A 17,211-nucleotide genomic window follows, 5' to 3' on the forward strand; every position below is an offset into this window, starting at 1 on the left:
CAGAAGGAAGGTGCTCCCCTTTCTAGAAAAGTCTGGTGGCCAGAATGGAAATTTTTCAGGGCCTCCTTGTGTTTAAGGTCTTACTAAGAGCCGGGGGTAGGACTTGTTTCTTAGGTTGGCAATTTCCCAAAGGCCTCTTGTGTTTGGTGTCTTGCTCACAGCAAAAGGTCATCCTTTAGAAAACAGCCTGGTTTTCCAGGTTGCAATTTGGAAGGGGCCCTTGCTCACAGTAGGGGCTAACCCTGCACCCTCTCGCCAGAAAAGTCTGGTTTACTGGATTAGCAATTTTTCAGAGCCCCTTGTGTTTGGGATCTTACTCATAGTACAGGGTAGCTCTACTGGTTTCCCAAGTTAGCAATTTCCCAGGGACCCCTTGTGTTTGGTGTCTTACTCACAGCAGGGGGCAACCTGGGTTCCTGGAAAGAATTTGCCTGGGCTCTTTGCCCACAGCAGGAGGTAGCCCTGCCTGTTCTCTCCAGAGTACAACCTGCTTTCCCAGGTTGCAATTTGCCAAGGGTCTCTTGCTCAAAGTAGGGGTAGCTCTCCTGGTTTCTTGAGTTGTCAGTTATCCAGGGGCCCCTTGTGTTTGTTATTTTGCTTACAGTGGGGAATACCCCTGTATCCAGGGTAGTAATTTCCAGGGGTCCCTGCCTCTCCTTTCCAGAAAAGTCTGGTTTCCCGGGTTGGTGATCTGCCAGAAGCTCCTTGGTGTTTTGCTCACAGCAGGGTTCCTGGGTTCCTGGGAAAGCAACTTGCCAGGACCCTTCAGAGGGTCATAGCAGGATGTAGTTCTACCTGTTGTCTTCAGAACATAGCCTAGTTTCCCAGGATGCACTTTACCATTGCTCACATCAGGGGGCAGGCCTGTCCTCTCTTTCCAGAAAAGTCTAGTTTTCCCGGTTCACAATTTCCCAGAAGCTCCTTGGAGTCTTCTTCATAGCAGGGGGAAGCCCTTCCTGCTCTCTTCCAGTCTGGCTTCCCAAATGGGTAACTCTCCTTGTGTTTGGGGTCTTACAATAAAGGGTAACCCTGCTGGTCTCCCAAGTTAGCAATTTCCCAGGGATCCCTTATGTTTGGTGTTTTGTTCACATCAGGGGGTAGCCAGTTTCCTGGTTTGGCAATTTTACATGGGCTCCTTGTCTTGCTCCCACCAGAGGGCAGCCCTGCCTGTTCTATGCAGAAAAAAAAGCCTGGTCTCCAGAGCTGCCAATTTTTCATGGGCCCCTTGTATTTGGTATCTTACTCCTAGCATGGGGTGGTCCTTCCTGTTCTCTCCAGAAAACATCCTGGTTTCACAGGTTGAAATTTGCCAGGCACCCCTTCTTCACAAGAGGAGTGCCTTTTTCCTGCCCCCTTTTCCAGAAAATTCTTGCTTTCCAAGTTGGCCATTTTTTATGGTCCCTTGCCTTTGGTGTCTTGTTCACAGCAGGGGGCAACTGGGGTTCCCTGGTAAGGAATTTGACTGGGCCATTTCCCCACAGCAGGAGGTAGGCCTGCCTGTTCTCTCCAGAACACAGCCTGCTTTCCCAGGATGCCATTTGCTGTTGCTCACAGCAAGAGGTAACCCTGTACCTCTCTCCAGAAAAGTTGGGTTTCCTGGGTTGGCAATTTTCCAGGGGTCCTTTCTTGATGTCTTGTTCACAATAGGGATACTCTTGCTGGTTTCTTGGAATAGCGGTTTCCCAGGGGCCACTTGTGTTTTGTGTCTTGCTCAGAGTAGGGATAGCCCTTCATGCCCTCTCCAGAAAACAGCATGGGTTCTCAAGTTGACAGAGGCCCCCTGTGTTCTGTATCTTCCTCACAGGGCGTAACCCTGGTTCCAATATTCCAATGGCCTCTTGTATTCAGCGTCTTGTTCAAAGCAGGGGGTAACCTTGCTGATTTTGTGGATGGGCAGTTTCCCAGGGGTCCCTTGGGTTTGGCATGTTGCCCACAGCAGAGGGTAGCCCTGGTGGTCATTTTCCAAAGGCCCTTTTTATTTGGTATCTTACTTACAGCAGTGAGTAGGTTTCCTGGTTTCCTGGATTGGCAGTTTCCCAGGAGTCCATTGTGTTTGGTGTCTTGCTCACAGTAAGTAACACAGCAAAGAAGGGACCCCTGGAAAATTGCAAACTGGCAAAGCAGGCTGTTTTCTGGAGAGAACAGGTAGGGCCACCCCTTGCTGTGAGCACAATGCCAAACACAAGGGGCCCCTGGAAAATTGGCAACTCTGGATACTAAGCTTTTTTCTGAAGAGAACAGGCAGGGCTGCCCTGGCTGGGAGGAGAACAGGGAGCCCATGTAAAATAGTCAACCCAGGAAACCAGCATGGCTACCACCTGATGTAAGCAAAACACCAAATAAAAGGGGCCTTCAGATAATGGGAACCAGGGCTACCCCCTGCTATGGGCATCCCACCAAACCCAAGGGACCCCTGGGCAACTGCCAGTCCAAGAAACCAGAAAGACTACTCCCTGCTGCAAGATAGTGAATAAAAATAGCAGTCTAGTGTTTGACAAACCCAAAGATCCCAACTTTTGGGATAAGAATTCATTATTTGACAAAAACTGCTGGGAAAACTGGAAATTAGTATGGCAGAAACTAGGCATGGACCCACATTTAACACCACATACTAAGATAAGATCAAAATGGGTCCAAGATTTAGGCATAAAGAACGAAATAATAAATAAATTAGAGGAACATAGGATGGTTTACCTCTCAGATTTATGGAGGAGGAAGGAATTTGTGACCAAAGGAAAACTAGAGATCATTATTGATCACAAAATAGAAGATTTTGATTACATCAAATTAAAAACCCTTTGTATAAACAAAACAAATGCAAACAAGATTAGAAGGGAAGCAACAAACTGGGAAAACATTTTTACAGTTAAAGGTTCTGATAAAGGCCTCATCTCCAAAATATACAGAAAATTGACTTTATAAGAAATCAAGCCATTCTCCAATTGATAAATGGTCAAAGGATATGAACAATTTTCAGATGATGAAATTAAAACTATTTCCACTCATATGAAAGAGTGTTCCAAATCACTATTGATCAGAGAAATGCAAATTAAGACAACTCTGAGATATCATTACACACCTGTCAGATTGGCTAAGATGACAGGAACAAATAACAATGAATGTTGGAGGAGATGTGAGAAAACTGGGACACTAATACATTGTTGGTGGAGTTGTGAAAGAATCCAGCCATTCTGGAGAGCAATCTGGAATTATGCCCAAAAAGTTATCAAAATGTGCATACCCTTTGACCCAGCATTGCTGTTATTGGGATTATATCCCAAAGAAATACTAAAGAAGGGAAAGGGACCTGTATGTGCCAAAATGTTTGTGGCAGCCCTTTTTGTAGTGGCTAGAAACTGGAAAATGAATGGATGTCCATCCATTGGAGAATGGTTGGGTAAATTATGGTATATGAATGTTATGGAATATTATTGCTCTGTAAGAAATGACCAAGAGGAGGAATACAGAGAGGCTTGGAGAGACTTACATCAACTGATGCTGAATGAAACGAGCAGAACCAGGAGATCGCTGTACACTTCAATGTTGTATGAAGAGGTATTCTGATGGAAGTGGATATCTTCAACACAGAGAAGAGCTAATCCAATTCCAATTGATCAATGATGAACAGAATCAGCTACATCCAGAAAAGGAACACTGGGAAATGAGTGTAAACTGTGAGCATTTTTTTGTTTTTGTTTTTCTTCCCAGATTATTTTTACCTTCCGAATACAATCCTTCCTTTGCAACAACAACAACAACAACAAAATTTGGTTCTGCGCATATATATTGTACCTAGGATACACTATAAGATATTTAATATGTATGGGAATGCCTGCCATCTAAGGGAGAGGGCGAAGGGAAGGAGGGGAAAAATTCGGAACAGAAGGGAGTACAAGGGATAATGTTGTAAAAAATTACCTATGCATATGTACTGTCAAAAAAAGTTATAATTATAAAAATTAATAAATAAATAAAATTTAATTTAAAAAAGACTACTCCCGGCTGTGAGCAAGATACTAAACCCAAGGGGCCCCTAGGACACTGCAATCCAAAAAACCAGCAAGGCAACCCCTTGCTGTGAGCAAGATACCAAACACAAGGGGACCTTGGGACACTACCATCCTGAGAACCCAGGCTGTTTGCTGAAGAGGGCAGGAAGAGCTACCCTCTACTATGAGAAATACATCAAACACAAGGGGCCCCTGGGAAACTGCCAGTCCAAGAAACCAGCAAAACTATCCCCTGCTGTGAACAAAACAGCAAAGAAGGAACCCCTGGAAAATTGCAAACCAGAAAAATGGGCTGTTTTCTGGAAAGAGCAGGAAGGGGGACCCCATGCTGTGAGGAAGACACTAAACACAAGGGACCATTGGAGAATTGGAACCAGGGATACCTCCTGCTGTGGGCAAGACACCAAACACATGAGGACCTTAGGAAACTCTCAATCCAAGAAAGCAGTGAGGCTACCCCTTGCTGTCAGCAAGAAACCAAACACAAGGGGACCTTGGGACACTACCATCCTGAGAACCCAGGCTGTTTTCTGGAAAGGGAAGGAAGAGGTACCATCTATGAGCCAGACACCAAACACAAGGAACCCCTGAGAAACTGCCAGTTCAAGATACCAGCAATATTTCTCTCTACTAGAACAAGCCATCGAAAGAGGGATCCCTGGAAAATTGCCAGCTTGGGAAACCAGACATTTTTGGAGAGAGGGGGTATGTTTACCTGCTGGTATGAGCAAGGGTCCACCAGTAAACTGCAACCTGGGAACACAAGTTCTGGAAAGAACAGGCAGCCCTATGTCCTGTTATGAACAAGAAGCCCCTCACACTCACAGTAGGGGATATCCTGATGGTTTCCCAAGTTGGCAATTTCCCAAAGGCTCCTTGTGCTTGGTGTCTTGCTCACAGAGCGATACCCAAACTGGTTTCCTGGGTTGACAATTTTACATGGGCTTCTTGTCTTACTCTCAGCAGGGGACAGACCTGCCTGTTATCTTTAGAAAACAGCCTGGTTTCCAGAGCTAGCAATTTTCCAGGCACCCCTTGTGTATGGAATATTTCTCACAGCAGGGGGTAGCCCTGCCCCCCTCCAGAAAAATATAATTTTCTGAGTTGGCACTTTGCCAGAGACCCCATTGTGCCTTCCTCAGAGAAGAGGGTAGCCCTTCCTGCTCTCTCCAGAAAACAGTTTGACTTTCCAAGGCCCCCTTGTGTTTTGGGGTATTACTCACAGTAGGGGGAAGCCTGTCTGTTTCCCAAGTTGGCAATTTCCCAGGGGCCCCTTATGTTTGGTATCTTATTCACATCAGGGGATAATCATGCTGGTTTCCTTGGTTGGCTATTTTATATGGGCTCCTTGTCTTACTGCCCACATGGGATAGACCTGTTTGTTCTCACCAGAAAACAGCCTGATTTGCAGAGCTAGCAATTTCCCAGTGACCCCTTGTGCTTGGTGTCTTGCTCACAGCAGGGGGTAGTCCTGCATCCCAGGTAAGGTATTTGCCAGGGGCCCCTTACTCACAAGAATGAACCCTGCTCTCTCTCTTCAGAAATGTCTGATTTCCCAGGTTAGCAATTTTCCAGGACCCAATTGTGTTTAGGGTCTTCCTCACAATAGGGGGTATCCTTGCTAGCTTCCTGAGTTGGCAGTTTTCCAGGGACCCCTTATGTTTGGTGTCTTGCTCTAAGCAGGGAGTAGTATTTCTTGCTTCTTTCAGAAACCATCCTGCTTTCTCAAGTTGACAGTAATCCAGGGGCCCCTTGTGTTTGGTGTCTTGCTCACTGCAAAGGGGAGGCCTTCCTGCTCTTTCCAGAAAATAGCTGGGTTCCTAAATTGATAATGTTCCAGGGTTCCCTTTTGTTTGGGGTCTTATTCACAGTAAAGGGTAGCTCTGCTAAATTCCCAAGTTGGCAATTTCCCAGGGGCCCCTTGTGTTTGGTATCTTGCTCATATGAGGGGATAGGCATGTTGGTTTCCTTGGTTGGCTATTTTATGTGGACGCCTTGTCTTACACCCTGCAGGGGATAGACTTGCTTGTTCTTTCCAGAAGACAGCCTGGTTTCCAGAGCTGGCAGTTTTCCAGGGGCCCTTTATGTTTAGTAGCTTACTCACAGCAGGGGGTAGCCCTGCATCCCAGGTAACCATTTGCCAGGGGCCCCTTACTCACAAGAGCAGTGAACCCTGCCCCCTCTCTCCAGAAACATCTGATTTCCCATGTTGGCAATTTTCCAGGATCCCATTGTGTTTAGGGTCTTCCTCACAATAGGGGGTATGCTTGCTGGCTTCCTGACTTGGCAGTTTTTCAGGGGCCCCTTATGTTTGGTAGCTTACTCACAGTAGGGGGTATCCCTGCATCCCAAATAAGATATTTGCCAGGGGCCCTTTGTGTTTGGTGTATTGCAGTGTCCCTTCCTGGTCTCTCCAGAAAACAATCTAGGTTCCCAAATTGGTAATGTTACAGGGACCCCTTTTATTTAGAGGTCTTATTCACAGCAGGGGATAACCCTGCTGGTTTACCATGCGGGCAGTTTTACATCAAGAAGAAGCCCTGACTTGTTTCTTGGGTAAGGAATTTGCCAGGGAGCCCTTGCTTTCAGGAGGAGATTGTCTTGTTTATTCTTTCTAGGACACAGCCTGGTTTCCCAGGTTGACAATTTGCCAGGGGCCCCTTGTATTTGGAGTATTACTCACAGCATGGGGTATCCCTGCCTGCTCTGTCCAGAAAACAGCCTGGGTTCTCCAGTTTGTAATTTGCCAGGGGCCCCTTGTATTTGGTGTCTTGCTCACAATAGGGGGTAACCCTGCTGGTTTCCCTAGTTGACAATTGCCAAGGGCCCCTTGTATTTGGTGTCTTGCTCACAATAGGGGGTAACCCTGCTGGTTTCCCTAGTTGACAATTGCCAAGGGCCCCTTGTGTTTGGTGTCTTGCTTGCAGAGCAGATAGTTGTGCCTCCTTTCTCCAGGCCACAGCCTAGTTTCTTGGGCTGGCCATTTGCCTTTCTAGGGCTTGCCTGTCCTGGGACTGAAGACTGTGTCACTGATCTGATCTGCTACTGAGCCAGGACAAAAGAACTCCTTTGGTGAGAAACCCTCTCACTGGCTCTTCCTGATAACCTCTGACTGGGGCTGAATACCCTTTTCACCCCAGGAAGACTGATCTTTCTTGAAGTCCTTACAATCTATCTTGAGCTGGAGAGTGGTTTCATTCCATCAGACTCTGTTCACACCCTCAAGGGAGGTCCCGTAGGAGTTGGCGTTGGGTTCAGTGTTGGGGAGCTTAGATGGACTCTTAGCCAATCCCAGCATTCTCTTTCTTTACTCAATCAAAGACATTCATGACTCCAAAAGAGAGGATGATATAATAATAATAATAAAAAAGGCCATCTTGCCTAAAGCAATTTACTTATTTAGTGCCATATCAAACTACCCCAAAATGATGCGATAGAATTAGAAAAAATAATAACAAAACCCATCTGGAAGGACAAAAGGCCAAGAATATCAAGGTCATTAATGAGAAAAAATACAAGGGAAGGTGGCCTAGCAATACCAGATCTCAAACTATATTCTAAAGTAGTAATCCTCAAAAAATCACTGATAAAAACCTATTTAGGCCTGCTAAGGCCACAGAAGGAATGCTTCTCGAGTAACTGTTCCTTGAACCCAGGCAACCATATGGATGTTCTATTTCTATGTTCAATAGGTCCTACACCTAGGCTATTATCTAAAAAGACAGTTTCTAACAACTTCTGCTTTGCTATAGCGATTTTCCTATTCCTAACTATGGCTTAGAGCCAGATTTATGGACTATAAGCATTCTTCCCCGACCCTTGTTGCCAATAAGGCTACTTGATCCGCTTAAAACTCTGACTGAAAGAGAATCCTGTGTGAATCTTCTCACTCTGACACTGAATCAAATGCTCTCCCACAACAAAAGGACCTCGTGTGCAAAAATATTTATATTCATGGAGGCAAAGAATTAAAAATTGAGGGAATAGCCATCAATTGAGGAATGGCTGAAGAAGCCATAGCATATGAATGTAACAGAATACTATTGGGCAACAAGAAATGATGAACAGGCAGATTTCAGAAAAACCTGGAAAGACCTGTAGGAACTGATGCAAGGTGAAATGCGCAGAACCAGGAAAACATCGGGCACAGTGTCAGCAACTGTGTGTGATGATCAATTATGAATGACTCTACTCTTCTCTTAAATACAGTGTTCCAAGACAAGTACAATGAGTTCAGGAAGGAAAATGCCATCTCTGTCCACACCAACAGCTGATGGACTCTGAATGCAGATTGAAGCAGATTTATCTTCGTTTACCTTATTCTTTTTCATGGTTTTTTTTCCCCCTTTTGATCTGTTTCTTTTTTTTTTTTAACAACTGTGACTAATATGAAAATGTGTTTTACATGATAGCACATGCATAAACTAGAGAAGAGGGGAGAAGAGGGGGGAAATTTGGAACTCAAAGTCTGATAAGAATGAATATTCCCAATTGCATAAGTAAAAAAAAAAAAAAAAAGAATGCTAAAAAATTTTTGATATGTAACTGGAGAAAAAATACTATTCAATAAAAAATAAATTATTCATTAAAAAGAGATAAGATGTAAGCAATCTTATTTATAGATTTCTTTTTATTATTTTCATATTTCTTTTTTTTTAACAGAAAAGCAATACAAAACAAAAGAGAACATTGTCATGTGTCCAGTTAGAACATCAGAGGGGATTCAAAATATATAACAACAAATTCCCAGTTCAAGAAAGTGTGTGTATGTATATATTAGTGGAAGAAATGATCTTTTCTTTACTTACATGTAAAGTGTTCTTCTGTTCTCTGCTGCATACCCTTTTTCTTTATTCTTCCCCCCCACCTTTCATCCCTTCTGCCAGCCCCACGCAGGCTATAGTTAAGGATACAGTTATGTATAAATATATAGATATATACATAATACACTCCACCCCACCTTCCATATACACATATATACCTTTCCTATCCCTGCTAACTCTTTGCTTTAATTTAGCTCCTAACTTGCCTTGCTATTACTTAATTTATCCCTACCTAGGGATCCCTCCCGTGTCTTCTTCCCTCACCCTATGCCTATCCCTGCCAAATTATTTCTTTATAGATTTTGGAGGTTGCTATACCCTTCACATTATATATGTAGCACTGTCTATTGAACCCATTCCTGATGTGAGTAGGTTTTCAGAACTCCTCCTAATACCTCTGTGGCTATTCTTCCTCCACACCTTATTTGTATAACAGGATTACTATTTTTTACCTTAACTCTACCCCAATCTTTCTTTTGAGCTATCCTATTGTTGATGTCAATCTTAGACATACGGTATAGATTTCCCATGTTAAAAAAAAATACACCACCAATTTGTCCATGTTGAGTTTCTTAAAACTGATTTTTGATGCCCCAAGTCATTATTAATCAGAGAAGTGCAAATGAAGACAACTCTGAGATACCATTACACACCTGTCAGATTGGCTAAGATGACAGGAACAAATAATGATGAATGTTGGAGGGGATGTGGGAAAACTGGGACACTGATGCATTGTTGGTGGAGTTGTGAAAGAATCCGGCCATTCTGGAGAGCAATCTGGAATTATGCCCAAAAAGTTATCAAACTGTGCATACCCTTTGACCCATCAGTGTTACTACTGGGTTTGTATCCCAAAGAGATCTTAAAGAAGGAAAAGGGACCTGTATGTGCAAGAATGTTTGTGGTAGCCCTCTTTATAATGGCCCAAAACTGGAAACTACATGGATACCCATCAATTGGAGAATGGCTGAAAAAATTGTGGTATCTGAATGTTATGGAATATTGTTGTTCTGTAAGAAATGACCAGCAGGAGGATTTCAGAAAGGCCTGGAGAGACACACATGAACTGATGCTGAGTGAAAGGAGCAGAAGCAGGAGATCGTTGTATACTTCAACAACAATACTATATGATGATCAATTCTGATGGATGTGGCCATTTTCAACAATGAGATGAACCAAATCAGTTCCAATAGAGCAGTAAGGAACTGAACCAGCTACACCCAGCGAAAGAACTCTGGGAGATGACTATGAACCACTACACAGAATTCCCAATCCCTCTAATTTTATCCGCCTGCATTTTGGATTTTCTTCACAGCATAATTGTATACTATTTCAAAGTCCGATTCTTTTTGTACAGCAAAACAACTGTTTGGACATGTATCCATATATTGTATTTAATTTATACTTTAACATATTGAACATGTATTGGTCAAGCTGCCATCTGGGGGGGGGGGCGGGAAGGAGGGGAAAAATTAGAACAAAAGGTTTGGCAATTGTCAATGTTGTAAAATTACCCATGCATATATATGGTAAAAAAAAAAAAAAAAAAAAAAAAAAAAAAAAAACCTGATCTTTGGTATTAGCTCTTATATGTCAAATTTTCTATTAAGTTCAGGTTTGATCGATAGAACGTCCTGGAAATCTACAATTTTTTTGAATGTCCAATTTTTTCTCATGTAATATTATAGATAATTTTGCTGAATAGGATATTTTTGGCCACAGGCCTAGTTCTTTTGATTATGGGTAGATATGATTCCAAGACTTGCAATCTTTTATTATCTCTTCTAAGTCCTGTATAATTCTAATTGTAGCTCCAGCATATTTGAATTAGTTTTTTGTTTGTTTGTTTTTTTCAAATTTTTCTCTTTGATCTGGGGTTTTTGAAATTCAACAGTAATGTTCCTATGTGTTTTCCCCAAAGAATCTCTTTGAGGTGGTGTGCTGAACAGTAGATTTTTTTTCCTATTTCTATTTTCCCCTTCTATTCTATCACTTCAGGACAATGTTCTTGTATTATTGTGTCCAGGTTCTTTTTTTGGTCACGGCTTTCAGGTAGTCCAATTATTCTTATGTTTTCTCTTCTTGATCTGTTCTGCAGATCTGTTGTTTTTCTTAGAAGATGCCTCACATTCTGTTCTATCTTTTCATTCTTTATAATTTGTTTTGTTATTTCTTGGTTGCTCATAGCTTCACTGGCTTCCCCTTGCCCTATTCTAATTTTCAAAGTTATTTTCTTCTTTAAGACTTTGTATCTCCTTTTCTAGTTGAATAACTTTTTTTTTCATAATCTTAGTTTTCTTAGATCATTTTTATTTATTTATTTTTGTTTTGCCTCAATGTTTCTCATTTGATTTTTAATTTTTTTTCTTATACAAATTATTTCTGGGCAGAGAGCCATTTAATAATACTCTTTAGGATAGAAGCTTTTTTTTTTTTACTTCAGTATCCTCCTCTGAAGATGAACTCCAATCCTAACTCTATTCCTATAATAAATTTCTATGAATGGATTTTTTTCTTTGCTGGTTCATTTTTTTTTATGAGAACTATTAATGTAAGCACCCCTCATTGTGGTGGGGAACCAACTTGAGCTCTCCCCTCTGACCTGGAACCCCAAAAGCTCCCCCCTCCAGCAAGTGTTCACAACCCTTTATCCCTGGCCCCTGCCTCTGCATTCCCAATGTGCTGGCTCCTTCTCACCCAGGGCTGTCTCAACACCACAGCTGGGCCTGGTGTTCCCAATCAGCCGAGGCTCCCTCAATCTCTCCGACTCATTCCCCAACTCCTCATGAGGTCCTGGAGGTGAAAGTCTCCTGGTTCCTGCAGAGGCTCTAGCCAAGCCCCGCTAACCCCATGGGTCCCCAAATCTAACTAAATCCAGGGGTCCGTACTAGGTGTTTGTGTAGAGCTAGCCCAGAGGTGTTTACACTTCACAATGGTTAATCCCAGCCCAGGGTCTTTCTTCAGATCTGCTTGGGTTGTGTCAGGAGGATCCCAGCTCTGCCCCAAGTCTTTTGGATTTTTCATCAGTCTAGGTTCATCTTAAAGTGTGAATTTGTTGTTTGGGGGGGGGGAATCTGGAGAGCCTGAAATTTACCAACCTGCTCCTCCATCTTGCCAGATTCCTCCCCCGTTCATCTATTTCTTAACTGATTGGAGTGTGTGTGGGGGGTGCAGAATATTATGCCTCTGAGATTGGCGGACTGGAAAGAGCAGTGACCGTCAACCCTTCTCCCTGGATCACGCCACCTTGGAAACAACTGCAAACTGACAGATACTCAGAACTAGCTCTGGAAATGGCCCTACAAAAAAAGCATAAAGCTGGGGACAGGTCCTCCCCACCACCCCCAGGGGAGCAGAGCCCAACTTCAATATAAACTTCAGCCCCGGAAAATGAGCAAACGACAAGAACAGAGCAATGGGACTAAAAAAAAATAAAAAAAAAAGAAAGGTGCTATTGCTGGTTGTGAAGACCAAGACATATATTCAGAAGAAGACAAGTGAAAATGGCTACAAAGCTTCAAAGTGCTAGTTAGAATGAGGAACAATTTTCTCACATAAAAGACGTGTATAAGGAAGACCTTTTTACAATGGAAAGGAAAATGGGGGGGCACTGATGGGCAATGCTTGAACCTCGCTCTCATTGGGGGAGGAAGGCAGGTACAGCAATCAGGATCTCAGACAAAGCAAAAGGAAAAATCGACCTACTTCAAAGATGATCAGGGGAACTACATTATGTTCAAAGATACCATTGACAATGAGATAATATTTAAAAAAAAAAAAAAAAGGTTTACAGCAGGTTCCCCTGGCAAAAGCCTCCTTAAATATATTCTGAGTATGGATTTGAGTTAAATTTATTTAAAAAAAGGCCATTCCCCAATTGATAAATGGTCAAAGGATATAAACAGGCAATTTTCAGGGAAAAGAAATCAAAGCTATGTAATACCATATGAAAAAAAATACTCTGAATCCCTATTGATTAGAGAAGGGCAAATTAGAACAACTCCAAGGTACCATCTCACCCCTCTCAGAAATGAGCAATACTGGAGGGGACGAGGGGAAAATCAGCACACTAATGCATTATTGTTGGAGTAGTGAACTGTTTTAACCCTTCTGAGGAACATAAAGAACTAGGCTCAAAGGGTAATCAAACTGCATATATTTTGAGCCACCAATACCCAAAGAGATCAAAGAAAAAGGAAAGGTTACTATATGTACAAAACAATTGGTAGTATCTTCTGCTCAAGCAGAGCCAATACAAGGGAACAGATTTGACCCTAATAGTTGAAAATTCAGGGCCCTTGAAGATTTAACTCCTCAAATTCTGCAATCCATCTAAAAAAATCTGCCCATTTACATCCCAAGGAAATACTAAAGAAGAGGAAGGGACCTGTATGTGCCAAAATGTTTGTGGCAGCTCTTTTCATAGTGGCTAGAAGCTGGAAGATGAATGGACGCCCATCCATTGGAGAATGGTTGGGTAAATTATGGTTTATGAGTGTTATGGAATATTATTGCTCTGTAAGAAATGACCAGCAGGAGGAATACAGAGAGGCTTGGAGAGACTTACATCAACTGATGCTGAGTGAAATGAGCAGAACCAGAAGATCACTATACACTTCAACAATGATACTGTATGAGGATGTATTCTGATGGAGGTGGAAATCTTCAACACAGAGAAGAGCTAATCCAATTCCAAGTGATCAAATGAAGGACAGAATCAGCTACACCCAGAGAAGGAACACTGGGAAATGAGTGTCAACTGTTTGCATTTTTGTCTTTGTTCCCAGGTTATTTTTACCTTCTGAATCCAATTGTTCCTGTGCAACAAGAGAACTGTTCGGTTCTACACACATATATTGTATCTAGGATATACTAGATTTAACATGTATGGGTGGGGCAGCTAGGTGGTGCAATGGATAGAGCACCAGCCTTGAATTCAGGAGGACCTGAGTTCAAATGTGACCTCAGACACTTAACACTTCCTGGCTATATGACCCTGGGCAAGTCACTTAACTCCAGTTCCCTCAATGCAAAAAAAAAAAAAGAATGGGACTGCCTGCCATCTAGGGGAGGGGGTGGAGGGAAGGAGGGGAAAATTTGCAACAGAAGTGAGTACAAGGTATAATGTTGTAAAAAATTGCCCAGGCCTATGTACTGTCAAAAAGTTATAATTATAAAATAAAAAAATCTGCCCATTGACTCCAGAAGTCAAACAAAAAGTCACTCACTCTGGAACTCAGAATGAGTTCTTAACGGTCATATTCATTAAAGGCAAAGTTAGATTATATTTTCGGTACAAGCCAAACAAATGAATACAAATTCTTACTATTTCAAATAAGCAACCATGTTGTCATTGTTTCATGAGACATGTATTAGTGAAGTAGCTTAAAAGTTAGAACTAAATAATCAGGTCAGCGGCTTCTATTCTCCCTAGAGTATGCACATCTGACAGGAAACATACATGGACACTTATGGGCTTACATGAAACTGAATTCAAAGCCCATCTGAGGAGACACACATTTTCCCAGCCGTTTGAAAAGAGCATCATTTGAATGGATGTCCATCCATTGGAGAATGGCTGGGTAAATTATGGTATATGAAGGTTAGGGAATACTATTGCTCTGTAAGAAATGACCAGCAGGAGGAATACAGAGAGGCCTGGAGAGACTTAAATCAACTGATGCTGAGTGAAATGAGCAGAACCAGGGGATCATTATGCACTTCAACAATGATACTGTACGAGGATGTATTCTGATGGAAGTGGATTTCTTCAACATAGAGAAGACCTAATCCAATTCCAATTGATCAATGATGGACAGAATCAGCTACATCCAGAGACGGAACACTGGGAAGTGAGTGTAAATTGTTAGCACTACTGTCTATCTACCCAGGTTAGTTACACCTTCGGAATCTAATACTTAATGTGTAACAAGAAAATGGGATTTACACACATATATTGTATCTAGGTTATATTGTAACACATGTAAAATGTATGGGATTGCCTGTCATCGGGGGGAGGGAGTGGAGGGAGGGGGGGATAATTTGGAAAAATGAATACAAGGGATAATGTTATAAAAAAATTACTCATACATGTATACTGTGAAAAAAATTATAAATAAAAAAAGAAAAGAATAGAGCATCATTTATGTGAGAATATAAGGTACAAAGGAACGTTTTTTTCAAATTATTTTTGTTTTATTTAGCTTTAATTGTGCCATCATTCATGAAATGGAGCTGCTCTGGTTTTCTCTCAAAGATGACAAGGGCTCTTTGTGTCTGTGTAGAATTTTTTTTAAAAAGAATAGTTACTTTCCATTTTGGTGTAAATGATTTTACACACATACACACACACACACACACACATAGGTAGTAGCTATTTTTGAGAAGGGAAAGAATTGGAAATTGAGGCGGAGCCCATCAATTGGGGAATGGTTGAATAATCTGTGGTATATGATTGTGATGAAGTACTATTGTGTGATAAGAAAAAGGGAGGAAGTAAGGAAGGAAGGAAGGGAGGAAGGAAGAGAGGGAGGGAGGGAGGGAGAGAGGGAGGAAGGAAGGAAGGAAGGAAGGAAGGAAGGAAGGAAGGAAGGAAGGAAGGAAGGAAGGAAGGAAGGAAGGAAGGAAGGAAGGGAGGGAGGGAGGGAGGGAGGGAGGGAGGGAGGGAGGGAGGGAGGGAGGGAGGGAGGGAGGAAGGAAGGGAGGGAGGGAGGGACAGACAGAAGGAGGGAGGGAACTTAGGAGGGAGGGAGGACGAAAGGCAGACAGTACAAATCAAGGCTTGATTTACTGTTTGATGCATTGTGTAGACTCAAGAAAGGGATGTAGGAAAGTTCAAGAATGCCCATTAAACTGTGTCCTCTATCATCCCCTCCTTCTGTTGGAGAGCTAGTCGCTCAGCATTGGCCCAGTTGGCACGTGGCGGCCAGGAGGGCCAGCCTGGCCTTGAGCGTGCCCATTCCTGCTCCCATGAAGTCGGACTTCCTGCCTGTTGTTAGCCTGTCCTTCACGGTTGGGAAGGGCACCGACCACACTGCCACGGTTTCAGTGTGGGGCATTTGCCAAATCCTGATGTTACAACAGGAAACGCTGGGTTTGAGGCCCAGAGATTTTATCGAGACCCCCCTCCCCAGAGGGGGGCGAGCTCGAGGTCTAGGCGGGCCCCACACTACATAGGTGAAGTACCCATGGGACCCCCTGGGGCAGCTTGAGTGGTGCCTTCCTTAACCCGCCAGGGCTCCTGGCTCTGGCCAGGGGACACTGAGGTAATGGTCGTTTGAATTGGCTCGTGCAATCCCTGAAATGGCCACCAGGTGCCAGCCTGCTTGAGCTGCCGTTGGCCCAGCCTTGATTAAGAGCCTATTAGGCTCCGGGCACCCGCGGGTTCTGAGCATGCCCAGATGAAGCCGAGGTAGGCCGCTCTCCAGCCCTCGAGGGCACGGGGCTGGAGAGGCCTCGGCTGGCCCTGACACCTGGGCCTTGCTTCTTGACCGCCCTCCCCGCCCCCCCTCCAAGGGCCCCTGGGCAAGGGTCCGTCTAAGGACTCAGGCACTCTGCTGTCAGTGGTCCCGGCCCGGGGTCAGGACTCGGCTGGGCCGGGGTCACCCGTTCTTAGGGCACACTTGGCTCGGGTACCCCACTTCCAGGACCCCACTCCTGCTAGCTCCTTCCCAGATGGCCCCGCTCCTGACAACTCCCAGAAGGTGGGGGAGGCACTGGAGATTTCCCCCCCCCCCCCCCATCACCTGGAGCATAGTCCGAGCCCTCCAAAGATGGCCCTTGGTCCTTCTGCCGTCTGGTCCCCAGCTTGGAGTCCCACTGGGAAGGAAGAGGGCGGGGGAGGGTGGGGCAGGGTGGGGGGAGCCGCAGGCTAACCCTGGAGGCCCGGGAGTCAGCCGTTTCCTGCCCCGGTGTGCAGCCAGGGGCTGTGCTAGTGGAGAAAGTGCCCGGCCTGGAGGCAGGAAACACTTGACTTCCCATCACTCCTGGGGCTTCCGAGAGGAGGGAATCCCAGATGGCTTCACTGTTGTGCGCCTCGGCCTGGGGCTCAGCACTCTAAGGCACTGAGGCCGGGGTCTGGCGCCCAGTAGGTACTTACTAAATGTGCAGCCCTCCTGCTCCCCGGCTCCTCCCTCCGTGGGCCTTGGTGCCTGCGAGAGGCCAGAGGGCAACGCTGAGAGCGCCCGAGCAGGTGGGCGGGCAGGGCGGCCCTCCTGCTCCTGCTTCTGCCCCAGCCTGCGTCGGCCTCCGTTTGTCTGCCCTCGCTGGGCCCCGACCCGGCCACTGGAGCCAGTCTCCGCGCGTGGGGGGCAGTGCTGGTCCGCCCGGGGTCGTGAGGATGCACTCAAGTCTTAGGGAGCCCGGGAGGAAAGGAACAG

Source organism: Sminthopsis crassicaudata, chromosome X (assembly GCF_048593235.1).
Source record: "Sminthopsis crassicaudata isolate SCR6 chromosome X, ASM4859323v1, whole genome shotgun sequence".
Classification (NCBI taxonomy): Eukaryota; Metazoa; Chordata; class Mammalia; order Dasyuromorphia; family Dasyuridae; genus Sminthopsis; species Sminthopsis crassicaudata.